The sequence below is a fragment of the Ranitomeya variabilis genome, chromosome 3, assembly GCF_051348905.1.
Source record: "Ranitomeya variabilis isolate aRanVar5 chromosome 3, aRanVar5.hap1, whole genome shotgun sequence".
NCBI lineage: Eukaryota > Metazoa > Chordata > Amphibia > Anura > Dendrobatidae > Ranitomeya > Ranitomeya variabilis.
The window spans coordinates 448843555-448860153 of NC_135234.1; positions in this window are offsets into that span (position 1 = coordinate 448843555).

Here is a 16599-nt window from a genome sequence, read left to right on the forward strand (position 1 = left end):
TTGTGATTTAGCTAAGCCAATTTCCATCTTTGCAATTGACGCCACTTGCACAGAAAGCTTTCAATCACATTGTATGTAATGTAAGACTGAGGGTGGGGTTGGTTCATTGTGAAATAATTCCTTGCTGTGTCCTGGACGGTCTCCCCACTCCAACTGCATTACACCTTCTCTGGTTGGTGAAACATAATCTGTTGGTGGATTGGCAAGACAGGGAGGTCATTGGCAGGGATCTTCTTTGTGAAGAAGAAAAATAACGGTAAACATCACTGTTTAGATTTCCGGGAATTAAATCACATTACCATCCAGGATCCATACCCACTTCCTCTGATTCCTCATCTGTTCAGCCAGGTTGCGGGAGCTAAGGGGTTCTCCAAGTTGGATTTAAGGGCGCCTACAACCTGGCTAGAATCAGAGAAGGGGATGAATGGAAAACAGCATTCAATTTCCCTGAGGGTCATTTCAAGAGTCTGGTTATGCCTTTCGGTCTGACCAATACACCTGCGGTATTCCAGCATTTTATTAACAATATTTTACATAATTTGGTGGGTAGGTTTGTGGTGGTCTATCTAGATGATATTTTGGTTTACTCACCTGATTTGGAGACACATTGGGAGCATGTCAGACAGGTGCTGAAAATATTTAGAGATAACAAATTGTATGCCAAACTGGAAAAATGTGTTTTCGCCGCCCAGGAGGTGCAGTTTTTGGGGTACCAGTTGTCATCTTCAGGTTTTCGGATGGATCCAGAGAAGATTCCTGATGTCCTTGATTGGGACCGTCCCGAGAACCTGAAATCCTTCTTCCATTACCTATTCCAAGCTGACCATGGACACACTTGTCCATGGATTTTATTACTGACCTACCGATGTCTGCAGACAAGACTATGGTTTTGGTGGTTGCAGATAGGTTTAGTAAAATGGTCCATTTCATCGCATTACTTCTGAGCAGGGCCGGACTGGGACTAAAATTCAGCCCTGGCATTTGAAGTTACACAGGCCCACTTGTCACATGGTGACTGTATAATACCTTTGTACACTTGTAGGCAGGGCCGGTTTTAGGCAAAGTGGGGCCCTAGGCAAAGTTTAAAATGGGTCCCCAAATGCTAACATATTGCACATCACACAGAAGCCTTTCTGTTGTATTTACGTGCGCTGAGTTCAGGCCGCTAAACAAGTTTGATCGACAATACTGAAGTTGTTCAACGCTTGTTTCCCGGCCTCTTTCCACCAGCTGAGGAATAATGATGAGACAGAACGATCACTAATAGATCACTAACAGATCACCATACAGTATCATGTTTTCAGCAGCACATCTACAGTTTACACTGGCAATGTGCTGCTGACAACAAGGCTTTTAGTTCCAGCAAAAACAATCCGAATATGCAGCATTTTACTTGTTTAGTAAAATACACCCCATAGTCCTCCATATATTATAATGTGCTCCATAGTCCTCCATATAGTATAATACACTCCCTATAGTCCTCCATATATTAAAATACACTGCTCAGTCCTCCACATAGTATAATACACTCCTCATAGTCCTCCATATAGCATAATACAATCCTCATAGTCCTCCATATAGCATAATACAATCCTCATAGTGCTCCATATAGTATAATGCACCGCCACAGTCATCCATGTAGTACAATTCACTTCCCATAGTATAATGCACCCCATAGTTCTTCATATAGTATAACGTATTCCCCATAGTCCTCGATACAGTATAATGCAGCCCACATATAGTATAATGCAGCCACCCCAGAGTATAATGCAGCCACCCCAGAGTATAATGCAGCCACCCCAGAGTATAATGCAGCCACCCCAGAGTATGTAACCCCCATAGAATATAATACAGCCCACCTCCCCATAATATATAATGTAGCCCCCCATAGAATATAATGCAGCCCCCCATAGTATATAACGCAGCCTCCCCCATAGAATATAATATACCCCCACAATAGTATATAACACAGCCACATAGTACATAACATGGCCTCCCCCATAGAATATAATATACTCCCCATAGTATATAGCAAAGCCCGCATATTATATAGCACAAACCGCATAGTATACAGCACAGCCTGCATACTATAGCACAGCTCGCGTAGTAGATAACACAGCAGTATTCAGCACAGACCACACAGTAGTATACAGCACAGACCACACAGTAGTATACAGCACAGCCCACGTAGAAGTATACAGCACAGTCCACACAGTAGTATACAGCACAGCCCACAGAGTAATATATACAGCACAGCCCACAAAGTAATATATACAGCACAGCCCACAAAGTAATATATACAGCACAGCCCACAGAGAACTATATACAGCACAGCCCACAGAGAACTATATACAGCACAGCCCACAGAGAACTATATAAAGCACAGCCCAGAGTACTATATACAGCACAGCCCAGAGTACTATATAAAGCACAGCCCAGAGAGTACTATATACAGCACAGCCCAGAGAGTACTATATACAGCCCACAGTAGTATACAGCACAGAGCACAGCCCAGAGAACTATATATAGCACACAGTAGTATACAGCACAGAGCACAGCCCACAGAGTACTATATATAGCAGAGCACACAGCAGTATACAGCACAGAGCACAGCCCACAGAGAGCTATATACAGCCCACAGTAGTATACAGCACAGAGCACAGCCCACAGAGAGCTATATACAGCCCACAGTAGTATACAGCACAGAGCACAGCCCAGAGAACTATATATAGCACACAGTAGTATACAGCACAGAGCACAGCCCACAGAGTACTATATACAGCCCACAGCAGTATACAGCACAGAGCACAGCCCACAGAGTACTATATACAGCCCACAGCAGTATACAGCACAGAGCACAGCCCACAGAGTACTATATACAGCCCACAGCAGTATACAGCACAGAGCACAGCCCACAGAGTACTATATACAGCCCACAGCAGTATACAGCACAGAGCACAGCCCACAGAGTACTATATACAGCCCACAGTAGTATACAGCACAGAGCACAGCCCAGAGAACTATATATAGCACACAGTAGTATACAGCATAGAGCACAGCCCACAGAGTACTATATATAGCACAGAGCACAGCCCACAGAGAACTATATACAGCCCACAGTAGTATACAGCACAGAGCACAGCCCACAGAGAGCTATATACAGCCCACAGCAGTATACAGCACAGAGCACAGCCCACAGAGAGCTATATATAGCACAGAGCACACAGTAGTATACAGCACAGAGCACAGCCCACAGAGTACTATATACAGCCCACAGCAGTATACAGCACAGAGCACAGCCCACAGAGTACTATATACAGCCCACAGCAGTATACAGCACAGAGCACAGCCCACAGAGTACTATATACAGCCCACAGTAGTATACAGCACAGAGCACAGCCCAGAGAACTATATATAGCACACAGTAGTATACAGCACAGAGCACAGCCCACAGAGTACTATATATAGCACAGAGTACACAGTAGTATACAGCACAGAGCACAGCCCAGAGAACTATATACAGCCCACAGTAGTATACAGCACAGAGCACAGCCCACAGAGAGCTATATACAGCCCACAGCAGTATACAGCACAGAGCACAGCCCACAGAGAGCTATATATAGCACAGAGCACACAGTAGTATACAGCACAGAGCACAGCCCACAGAGTACTATATACAGCCCACAGTGGTATAACAGCACAGAGCACAGCCCACAGATAACTATATACAGCACAGAGCACAGCCCACAGAGAACTATATACAGCCCACAGCAGTATACAGCACAGAGCACAGCCCACAGATAACTATATACAGCCCACAGCAGTATACAGCACAGAGCACAGCCCAGAGAACTATATACAGCCCACAGCAGTATACAGCACAGAGCACAGCCCACAGATAACTATATACAGCCCACAGCAGTATACAGCACAGAGCACAGCCCACAGAGAACTATATACAGCCCACAGTGGTATACAGCACAGAGCACAGCCCAGAGAACTATATACAGCCCACAGCAGTATACAGCACAGAGCACAGCCCACAGAGAACTATATACAGCCCACAGTAGTATACAGCACAGAGCACAGCCCACAGAGAACTATATACAGCCCACAGTGGTATACAGCACAGAGCACAGCCCAGAGAACTATATACAGCCCACAGTAGTATACAGCACAGAGCACAGCCCACAGAGAACTATATACAGCCCACATCTCTTCTCTTCCTCCCCTCACCTCCTCCGAGAATGGCCCCACAGTCCAGAAAAAAAAAAAACTCTCCTCACCTCTCCTCGTGCCCAGCGTTGCTTCCTGGTTCCTGCTCCTGTCTCAGCAGCTGCAGTCTGCCCGGGACACAGCAGGTGCGCGATGATATGACATCATCGCGCACCCGCAGTGTCAGAGGCAGAGCGGGGAATGATGGGAGAGGAGCGTCTGTAGACGCTCTCCTCCATCACTGCATTCAACTGTACCGGCGTGTTTAATGCGACGGCGGGGGCGGCGGATTGAGCGGCCCACCACTGGCACCGGCCCTTCTGGCATTTGCCAGAAGTGCCCTATGGCCAGTCCGGCCCTGCTTCTGAGGCTTGCTTGCCAAGACTCTTGCTCAGGTGTTTATGAGATTGTGAGGCTTCACGGGGTTCCCTCCGATTTGGTGTCATATCGGGGGACCCAATTTGTTTCCAAGTTCGGGAGGGCTTTCTGCTCTCGACTGGGGGTGCAGCTGTCCTTTTCATCTGCCTTCCATCCCCAGTCGAATAGACAGACCGAGCGCGTTAACCAGAATTTTGAGACCTACCTTAGGTGTTTTATTGTCAAAAATCAGGAGGATTGGGCATCCTACTTACCGCTGGCAGAATTTGCTATAATCACCATCAGGAATCTACTGGCAGGTAACTGTTCTATGGTGCATACGGGTATCATCCCGTTTGGTAGTTTTAGCAGGGGAGGGGCTTCGGGAGTTCCTGAAGAGAAATGTTTTGGTTTGTCGCTCTCCTCAGTGTGGCAGGGGGTCCTGAGTAATTTGAAGATAAGGGGAGACAGGTACAAACCTATGGCTGACAGAAAATGTGTGCCAGGTCTGTACCTGAATGTGAAGGCTCCTTCCTGGAAGTTGGGACGTAGATTCATTGGTCCTTATAAAATAACCGCCGTCATTAATCCAGCAGCGTTTCGACTTGAGCTACCTCAGGATCTAAAAATCCACAGTATCTTCTTCAGGTCTTTGCTCAAGAAATATGTGGAACCTCTTGAGCCCTCACCCCTACCACTCCCCCCCCCCCCCAATAATGGTTGATGGAAATCTTGAATTTCAGATTTCAAGGATTGTAGATTCTCGCATCCAATGTCATTCCCTACAATACTTGGTGCAAAAGGTTATGGCCCAGAGGAAAGGATGTGAGTCTCGGCCTCAGGCTGGTTTGTTCATTTAACACCTCTTGTGCCAAGAGGCCTGGTCCTGAGTGTCCAGAAGCCACTCGAAGGGGGGTACTTGGAGACTTGGAGCTATAGCAGTCGGCTATTTTCCTCTTTCGTGTTTGGAAGACATCTGTGTTTCTCTCAGAGTCTACTCAAGCTAAGTGTTCACCTTGTTTCTGTATCCATCTGTCTTTAGTGGCAGTGGGGATTGACTACTGAGTATCCTGTCCTTCCCTAAGCAGGGCTTATCACCAGAGTCAGGTAGGGGTTCTGTATTCTGCTCGACGATAGGTGTGGAACCTATATAGGGACGCTTAGAGCAGACAGGGTAACATTAGATCTGCCTAGATCTTCTCTTGTGTTGGGTTCCCCTACCCTTATCCCTTCGTGTTGCACTTAGTCTTTCCTACACTGTGCGTGACAGTCAGGCTGTAAAAAACGACTGGTGTTGGCAGCTAATAAATCTTTCTTGGGTTATCATGAAGTTTGCAGTGACCATATTGGAGGTATATACATATATACCATGCGTTGAAAATGGATGTGTACATACTATACACTCACTGTTAGTTTCCTGACTTTTAGAGAAAACAGCCTGGGGCCTCCTCCGTTAATCATGCAATTGTTCAGACAATAGGGCGCAGCAGATAGCTGTTCACTCCAAAGATAACAGCAGATGAATCTGAGATACGACCTCCCCTGGCTGTGATCTTTGACAATTGGTGGCAGCGGTGGGATTCTGAGTGTGACCCATCCGATGTCCTCTCCTTGACATAACCCATAAAAAAGAATTTATTTAACACCTTGACCCTGAAGCCTGTTTTCTGACTACTATCAATTTATGATGTAATAACTCTGGAACGCTTCAAAGGATCACACTGATTTTTTTTCTCATGACATATTGTACTTTATGGTGGTGGTAAAATTTCTTCGATATGACTAGCATTTATTAGTGAAAAAGTTGGAAATTTGGTGAAAATTTAATAATTTTCAAACTTTGAATTCTTATGCCCTTAAATCAGAGAGTTATGTCACACACAATAGTTAATAAACAACATGTATCACATGTGTACTTTACATCAGCACAATTTTGGTAAAATAATTTTTTATATTTAGGGAGTTATAAAGGTTAAAAATTGACCAGCTATTTCTCATTTTTACAACAAAATTACCAAAACCGTTTTTTTTTTTAAGGGGCAACATATTTGAAGTGGCTTTGAAGAGTCAATATGACAGAAAATACACCAAAGTGACATCACTCTGAAAACTACACCCCTCAAGGTGTTCAAAACCACATTCAAAAAGTTTATTAATCCTTCTCGTGCTTCACATGAACTGAAGCAACGTGGAAAGAAAAAATGAGTATTTAACTTTTTAGTCACAAAAATTATATTTTAGCCCTAAATTTTTTATTTTCACAATGGTAACAGGAGAAAATGGACCAAAGAGGTTGTTGTGCAATTTCTCCTGAGAATGCTGATAGCCCACATGTGGGGGAAAACCACTGTTTGGAGACACGGCAGCGCTCAGAAGGGAAGGAGAACCGTTTGATTTTTTTCAATGCAAAATTGGCTGGAATTGAGAGCAGACACCATGTCGCGTTTGAATAGTCCGTGAGGTGCCTAAACAGTAGAAACCCCCCACAAGTGACTGCATTTTGGACGTTAGACCCCTCAAGGAACTTATCTAGATGTTTGGGGAGCACTTTAAAGCCAGAGGTGCCTCACAGAAATTCATAACGTAGAGCCATGAAAATAAAAAAATCTAATTTTGTTTCCCCAAAATTATCTTTTAGCCCCATTTTTTACTTTTACAAGGTTAACAGGAGATATTGGACCCCTAAAAGTTGTTCAATTTCTCCTGATTGTGATGGCTTGGCAGCCACCGATTGGTTCTTGAGAACAAGTAATCTAGAATCTGATTTGGTGGCTCTGTTGTTGGTCCTGTTGAAATTTATACTTACCCACATTTGCTTTATTTTCAACAGGCGGGTATATCTGCAGAAGCAGGGGATTGCTATGGGTGCTTCCTGTGCCCCGTCCTATGCCAATTTATTTTTGGGGGCATGGGAAAGAGACATTTTTATTAGCAATCCCAACCCCGGCATCGATAACGTCCATCACTGGATGCGTTATATCGATGACATGTGGTTTGTGTGGGAGGGGCCTATGCATCAATTGGAGGCACTCATGGCGGTCCTAAATGACAATAGTCTCAATATCAGATTGACCTTTAAGGCAGGACGAAGTCTGGATTTTCTTGACTTAAAAATCAATGCGTCGGCCAATGGTAACCTTTCTACTGAGGTTTTCAGAAAAGTGACTGCAACAAACACTTTGTTGCATGCCACGTCGTCCCATCCCCCTTCAGTGATCAAAGGAATACCGATGGGTCAGTTCTTAAGAGTTAAACGTATATGCTCAAATGAACAATCCTTTGAAATACAAGCAAAAGAATTGGGTACGAGATTTAAGAATAGAGGATACAGCTGTAAAAGCATTAAGAAGGGATACCAAAATGCCAAATATAAATCAAGGAATGAGTTATTATATAAAAACAAGTTTGACAATGGAGATACTTCTGAGGAGAATTTTTGTCCACGTCTAATTGCGACATATAATAACAGATGGCCTCAATTTTGCCAAATTGTACGCAAGCACTGGCAAATTTTACTAACAGATCCGATACTTAAAAAATGCTTGCCTCCTTCTCCCCTAATTACGGCTAGGAGAGCCAAAAATTTGAAGGACATTTTAGTACATAGCCATTACGAGCCAACTAAAAAGGGAACATGGCTAGATATGGTAGGTTTCTATCCGTGTGGACACTGCAAGGCGTGTGATAATATGTCTAAGAGTCAGACGTTTACTGACGCCAGAGGTATTAAAACATACTCTATTAGACATTTTATCTCTTGTGCTACGAAAGGTGTCATCTATTGCGCCCAGTGCCCTTCTGGCAAAATTTATATCGGGCTGACAACGAGAGAACTCCGAATCCGTACAAGGGAACATATCAGGGATATTGAAAAGAGTAAAACTACGGAGGATCCATCGCTGTTAAAAACTATACCCAGACATTTCCTTGAACATCACAAGGGTGATTCTAGTCTTTTGAAGGTAAAAGGAATTGATATTGTTCAAATGGGATCGAGAGGAGGCAACATGGCAAAAAATTTGGCGAGACTCGAAAGCAAGTGGATTTACAGATTAGGTAGTATAGCCCCTTTAGGGCTTAATGAAAATTTTGGTTTTGCAGCATTCTTAGAATACCATGGTCTTGGGCGTAGTGGTGTTTTTTAGGGGTATAGGGATATTTATGGGTTTTTGTATTTTAAGATTTTAACTTATTTCTTTTCATTGTAATTAGATTCAATTTGTCATGATATTCGGACTTTGTTACTATCCTTTTTCCATCCAAGGATGACCGAGGACACTTGAAGGAGTTCCATCTCAGAGACACAGTATATGAAGATATTTTGAGAGAGAGAAAATTAAAAAAAAAATAAAAAAAATTTTAAATGGGTGTTTTCATATTCAATAAGTCACTTTTTTAGATTTACCGTACTTCCATACCTATAATTAGGCCTGGGATTTGATATGTACTATCACTGTAGCACTTTGTCACTTACATCACTTTTTTGTATATATTAATTACAAAATATTATTATTGGATGTTTTTATATAGATATGATTAATATGTATGTTATCAATATTATTAGCACTTTTATTTTGCACTTAGTTTATATAAACACTATATATCGATTATATAATTATATTGTTTCACATTGTATATTTATTAAGGAAGGGGGGAGGGGGTGGATGGGGGGGATTTTTTAAATTTTACAATTACTGTGTCTTCTGTATGTTATTGCATAGTGTTTTTCTGTAATGCAGTGTCATATAGCTAATTTTTTATATTATGTAATTTGCATATTTCTTTGTTGTTATATTAATTTCGTCACACACTGCCTGTTCCTGGAACGCGCGCTGTTGTTATGGTCTGTCTGCGCACGGACATCGCTGTTTCCGGCATACAGGATTTTGCTGGCACGCATAGCGCTCATCAGTGAGCGCCTATATGCTTGCGGTCCACAGCCCGGAATTAGTGATGTCATTTCCGGTGCGCGGAGGACGTCAGCGCTCACTCAGTTTCCATGACCACGCAGAGTGTGGCGTCTTTATTGCTTGTATTTTGATTGGAGGAGATAGGGTTTAAATGTCCGACGTCCCTCTGCCCTGACACGCCCCCTGAGGAAGTGTTACAAAACGCGCGTCGGGGTAAAGGAACGGAGACACGGACATCATACCCATGTGAGTTATCTTGGCATGCCCATGCCTTTATTATTTTTTCCTGTCATAGTTATTGGATAGGTGGGTTTTTAGAGATGGGGTACACTAATATATAGAGGCCTGAGGCTAGAATAAATAACTAAGCCCCCTCAATTGAACCACCTTTGTTTAATTGTGCCGCATGCTTAATATCTTCATTGCTCGGCTGTGTATTGATGTACTTACTATGCCGGTTTTTTCATTTGGAGAATTGGCTAGTGATTTCTCACATGGATAAAGTTTATATGTTATGTGAATAAAATCCGCTCCACTATTTATTGGAGATCTTCACTGTAATAATTATTGTTATTTCTAAGGTACTAATTATTAATAAATATTATTGACTTATATATCATAGTGCATTGTGTATTGAGTCTTTTTGCTTCGCATGGCAATTTAAGACATTTTGGATTAAAAGGTTGGTATTGTAACACAATGATACAATAGGGATCATTTTTTGGTTGATTAAACCTAAATCTCCTCTCCTAAAATGGGTCATAAATAATTCCTTAATAGACATTACTGAGGAGGCAGCCAGGCCCCTGCTACACATTGAGACCAAACAGCTTTGCTACCTGGCTCCTACTTGCTATTCTACGTATCTCCCGACCCTGAGGTGCTAGAACAGATCGAGACCCTGGAAGGCGTTTGGCCCATTCCAAAGATCTCAAATATGTAACCAGTGTGTGGCTTGGATGTACGATAAGTCCATATTCTCCTTATGAAATCATAGCTGACTCAACAAATCAGTTAAGGTACCTTCACACTGAACAACTTAACAACGATATCGCTAGCGATCCGTGACGTTGCAGCGTCCTGGATAGCGATATCGTGGTGTTTGAAACGCAGCAGCGATCAGGATCCTGCTGTGACATCGTTGGTCGGAGCTAGAAGGCCAGCACCTTATTTCGTCGCTGGATCTCCCGCAGACATCGCTGAGTCGGCGTGTGACACCGATTCAGCGATGTCTTCACTGGTAACCAGGGTAAACATCGGGTTACTAAGCGCAGGGCCGCGCTTAGTAACCCGATATTTACCCTGGTTACCAGTGTAAATGTTAAAAAAAAACAAAAAACACTACATACTTACATTCCGGTGTCTGTCGGGTCCCCCGGCGTTCTGCTTCCCTGCACTGTGTCAGCGCCGGCTGGCCGTAAAGCAGGGCACAGCGGTGACGTCACCGCTCTGCTTTACGCTCGGCGCTTACAGTGCAGGGAAGCAGAACGCCAGGGGACCTGACAGACACCGGAATGTAAGTATGTAGTGTTTGTTTTTTTTTACATTTACACTGGTAACCAGGGTAAACATCGGGTTACTAAGCGTGGCCCTGCGCTTAGTAACCCGATGTTTACCCTGGTTACCCGGGGACTTCGGCATCGTTGGTCGCTGGAGAGCTGTCTGTGTGACAGCTCTCCAGCGACCACACAGCGACGCTGCAGCGATCGGCATCGTTGTCTAGATCGCTGCAGCGTCGCTAAATGTGACGGTACCTTTAGACGGCATAGTCTCCACAAGGGGGTCTTCTTCCTATAGAAGCTCTGATCCAAGTAGCTGGTGAGGGTGTGAATTTCTTTTTTGACGCTGATAAGGCTGGGCCCCCCTGGTGAGCCAGGTGTTCTATTACAGCTGCAAAAAGGAAGGGGGTTTAATAATCCCATGCCAAATAGGAAACAAATGATTGGCAAGAAATTATGTCTCCAATATTCTTCACACTTACATTTTATAGCAGTTAGTAAATGTCAAAACTAACAAGGACTCATTCTTGTCCTCAAAGATTTTTCTTTTTACTTGTGTGCTGTAATACTTCCAATCTCTGAAGACAGTTTGACCTATAATTTAGATGCACAACAAGAGAAAGTCCATACCTTTTAAAATAAAAAAAAGCATATACCGGTATATCTCCAAAACCAGCTTCTCCACCATGACAGAAGATCAGCTCTCCTGTTAAGATAACACCTCACCACTTGCAGGCTTGACCCACTCCTGTCCCACCCCATCCCTAACCTCACCACAGTCTTCATCACAACCCTAACACACCTCTTCAACCTCTCACTCACAACTGGTGTCTTCCCTTCATCCTTCAAACATGCCAAGATCACACCCATCCTCAAAAAGCCCTCCCTTGACCCATCCTCTGTGTCTAGCTATTGCCTGATATCTCTTCTCCCTTATGCCTCAAAACTACTGGAACAGCATGTCCATCTTGAACTGTATTCCCACCTCTCCTCCTGCTCCCTTTGACCGGTTACAATCTGGCTTCCGACCCCATCACTCAACTGAAACTGCCCTATCTAAAGTCACCAATGACCTACTAGCCGCCAAGAGCATGCGACACTACTCTGTCCACCTTCTCCTGGACCTGTCTTCTGCCTTTGACACTGTGGACCACTCCCTCCTGCTACAGATGCTCTCATTTCTTGGCATCACAGACTTGGCCCTATCCTGGATCTCGTCATATCTAACAGACCAAACATTCAGTGTCTCCCTCTCCCACACCACCTCCTCACCTCACCCCTTGTCTGTCGGCGTTCCTCAAGGCTCAGTTCTAGGACCCCTACTCTTCTCCATCTACACCTTCGGCCTTGACAATAAATGGCTTCACCCAACCACTAACCATAAGTGGAGAAAAACTTTTGGTGTTATTCATATTCTCTGAAAAAAGGACAACAAAGCAAGAATTCTGCCGGGGCATGTAAACTTTTGAGCACAGCCATATATCTATATCTATATATATATAATCCATCTCAATCATGTCAGAAGAGAAATTTTAATAGCAGGCACTTTTTTTTCATGTGATCGCCATTACTCATTGAATATCGGTGATCACGTGATAGGGGACGAGAAAATCCAGCCCTGATCATGTTTTCCGATTGCAGTTTTAAAAAAGGCAATGAAGGAATAATGCCCCTTAACGGCCGCTGTTTTAATGCGTATCGGTAGTCGTTAAGAGATTAAAACACCCGTGAGGCCAAAATAGTCCTTCCATCCTTTCTCTATTTAATGTCTTCACTTTTTCCATTGGGTCACAGTACAATAATAGTTCCGCATTTTAGATTTTGGAACTTGAGCAAATAACTTGTGCAACTAGAACTTTCATACGTCATCTCCACACTTTTTGCATCCTAGTGGTCTAAGCAGGAAACCATTAATGTCTTATGGCAAAATAAAAAAGGAACACCATAGTGTCTGTGCAACATTCGTCAGTTATTTATTTCAGGACTAGCACATTTACAGCAGATACAATAAGCAAGTGGAGGAAGATTACAGAAAACAAGAACCATATACATAATTCTGGCCAAATTAAATAAGTAAAAATAAGTATACAGTGCTTGGCAAGTTAAAACACATCAACAAAAAAATGTGTTGTATCATACAATATCTTTACAAGTGCAAAGGTTACAAAACATGACCAACATAACAGATCTTCCAGCTGCATTAGTAGTCATTGCCTTCATTTACCAGGGATAACAGTTTTATGTTTCTTTAAATAAGCAGGGGTTACTGCAGAGATGGTTCTTTACATCATTTGTTTGTAACAGTTGTACGTTTCATCACTTCACCATTCAGGTCTATTGAAAGGAAAGGAATCCACATGCAATTTTCTAGCAGCCAGGCTTACAAGGCATTCTGTTTCTTCAGGCAGCTACAACGTTTGAAAGGCCGAACAATACTTACGTTACACCGAACATGTAAGCACTTCTAATCTGAACTGCTTTTTTCTTAAACTACCGCATGGTGTTTAGGTTATACCCACTATGGAAACAGTAATTAACACAGACTTGTACAAAGGATACCAGGAAAATATCAAAACATAATCTAATTATCAATGAATACATGATAGGTCTTACTGAGGTTTACAGTGAAGGGAGATTACAGAGTTTAATCCCCCCACAAAAATAATTCTAATTAATTCTTACTATTTACCGATACTGCTGTCTTGTATTGTTCTAACTCTAAGCTGGAGATTTCATCAGTTTTACTTCAATGTACAACAGAAGATATTTTCTTAATAACTTTAAAGTACTTTGTGTTTATTGGTAGATTAATATTTATTCATGGCTGTTCTGCGGAGAGATACCATATAGCTTCCTAGGATAAAAAAGGGTTGCTAACCCAAAACCAGCAAGCGTATGGATCCTTAACTTTTTCATCATTTTTGCCTTTCTCATTATGCTTTTAAATTGCACAGTAAAAGTTATGTTTTATTTTTTCTTATTGTTACTGGAGTTTAGTACTCACAGACTCATTTTTACCTGGAAACCAGCCTGGTGTGTGTTCCATACCACTATACCACTTGCACCACACTCTAACCAGACAAGGTCTTCTAGGCTTCTACATGGATCTATATAGATTGCCCTCCGAATTCCCTTTTCCATTGTCTCTACTGGAGGGTGGGGAGATGATGTATAAATAGATTAACCAATAAATGGGCCATTTATTCTATTGGAAGGTGAGCAGACTAAAATCCTTTTTCATCCCTCACCAGTACAATGAAGGTTGCATTCCACATTCTGACACATCAGTTTTTGTAAATATGTTGCAAAATGGTGACAAATGAGCCACATATGTTCAGTTTGAAGTCCCGCCTTAATTGAGGAAGAAATACAGCAATCATGTGTTAGTTGGTGGTCATGACAGAATTTTTTGTGGCTACTTTCATTCATTTTTTAAAGGCATATGCTCTAGGTATGGTATTGTTCTGTAGACTTGTGTAGGAAATGCCTGAAAAATTGTAACGTATGCAACTGAAAAAAAGCTACAAATAAATCTTTTAAAGACTAATTAATAGTCTTGTCACTGTAAAAAGTTAAAATATCTTTATGTTGAACATATCACGGATACAATAGTCTTTTTTTCATAATCATTGTGCTGATCGTATTTACTTTCTACATTTCTAGCTAGTATCACATGATCTCAAGATGAACTGATAGATAAAAGGTTTGCATAAAGCTGGGTTCAAACACAATACTCAGATCACGGGTCTCCTGACCAGAACTATTAGCCTCATAGGCACATAAAAGGGTGTTTGCAGTGGTGGACACTGACAGAAGAGGGCCACTGTGCAAGAACAATGTCCAAAAAGAGAAATGAAAAAGCAGCATTCACCGGATCCTTTGTGGCTCAAAGGCCTTTAATTCCTTCAAATGGACATAGTCATAAAGTGCGGTTGTGCAGGTACAATTGAAGTTTTAGCAAGGGGAGACAAAGTTCATAAAGGACTACGTCCGTCTCGCGCCTGGCTTGCGCTTCTACGGGTCCATTCAGCAAGGGAATGGACCTGTAGAAGCACAAGCCACGCGCGAAACGGCCGTAGTCGGTTTTGTCTTTTACCTCCCCTTGCTAAAACTTCCTTTGTACCTGCACAAACCATATGGGCAGTCCAGAATTGTTTAAAGGCATAGTAATCTTAGTGTATGTAAACTTTTGACTTTGCAGTAATTAATAAAAATGCCTTAAAATATTCTCTCTTTCTCAATATTTGCCAAATGCCAGAATAATAATTATGGTAATCCTAACTTACCTAAAACGGGAAAGGTTTATTCTGATTTCATGTCAGATATTGAGAAAAACATGCACATGTGTATTTTTATATAATGTTTGTAAACTTCTGGTTTCAACTGTATATTAGTTCATGGTAAGAGCATGCGATAATACCGTAGATAGAAATGTGGAAAGTGATTAATTATGGATCTGTTTTTGGAGTTATGCCACTTGTAAAGGGGATGTCCATTACTTTAATATTGATGGCCAAATATAAGGATAGTGCATCAATAAAAGATTGGTATGGGTGCCACACTATGCACCGCGGCCAATCAGCTGTTCCTGGTGCCAACCGAATGTAATCAGTTGCAAAGCTACATAGCTCCATCAACGGCAAAGTGGCCACACCAGGGTACTACATATCCATCAGTATTCACTTGAATAAAGGAAGATGTTCCGTGTCCGACCTCTGCCACTATGCAGGAGCTGTGCTATGATGCTTCGCAACGGATCACATCCATTAGGCACCCGCTGGGGTTGCTGGGCGTCTTACCCTTACCAAACTGATATTGATGAACTTTCCTAACATTATTAAAAAGAAAATGTGCTTCAATAAAATAACTCCCTAAAATGCCCAAACTGGCTTTATGATATGCCATCTTACAGCCATTGCACACACATAACAAACCGTTCTGGCATTTAAACAGACTCCAATCTAGAATATGATTGCTATTTACTCCTGGTTAGACATTAGAATTCTCATTCCCAATTTCTAAATGGAGATTTAATATACGGTAAATGGAGATCGCATCTGTAAGGTGTATTTACATATTCAAAGTTCTCATAAATTTTCAGGAAAACTTTCACAAATAAAGCTTTGTGCTAAATGTGTTTTCTGCACTTAGCAAACTACCGTAGTTAAAAATATCAGTAATCTTAATGTCTGCGCCATTGGCAAAGTGATCACTTGAAGTCTTTTTCTATTATGTAAGTTAGGGAATAGATAAATGTCCTCTCCTTGCAACTGGTTGGAGGGTTTTAAAAAGAGATGTGATTCAAAGGTAAGCACTTACTATATGCAAAGTCACAAATGATGCAAACCTAGAAAAAAACTAAAAAATAACCGGAGGTAACACTATACTGTAGTCCGCTAGTTAACATTTTGTCAATAATCATTATAAACATAAATAAAAATGAATATTTAAAGATGGAATTATACAGTTTAATCTCATTTTCTACGTACAATGGTCTCATATTATATAGCATTTATATAATTATATTAAAGCATTAACCAGTGACTCGTCACACTGGTCATTGGCTACTTAACATTTTGGGAAGAATTTACTTCTCTCTTTTTGTTATGTTCCAAGTG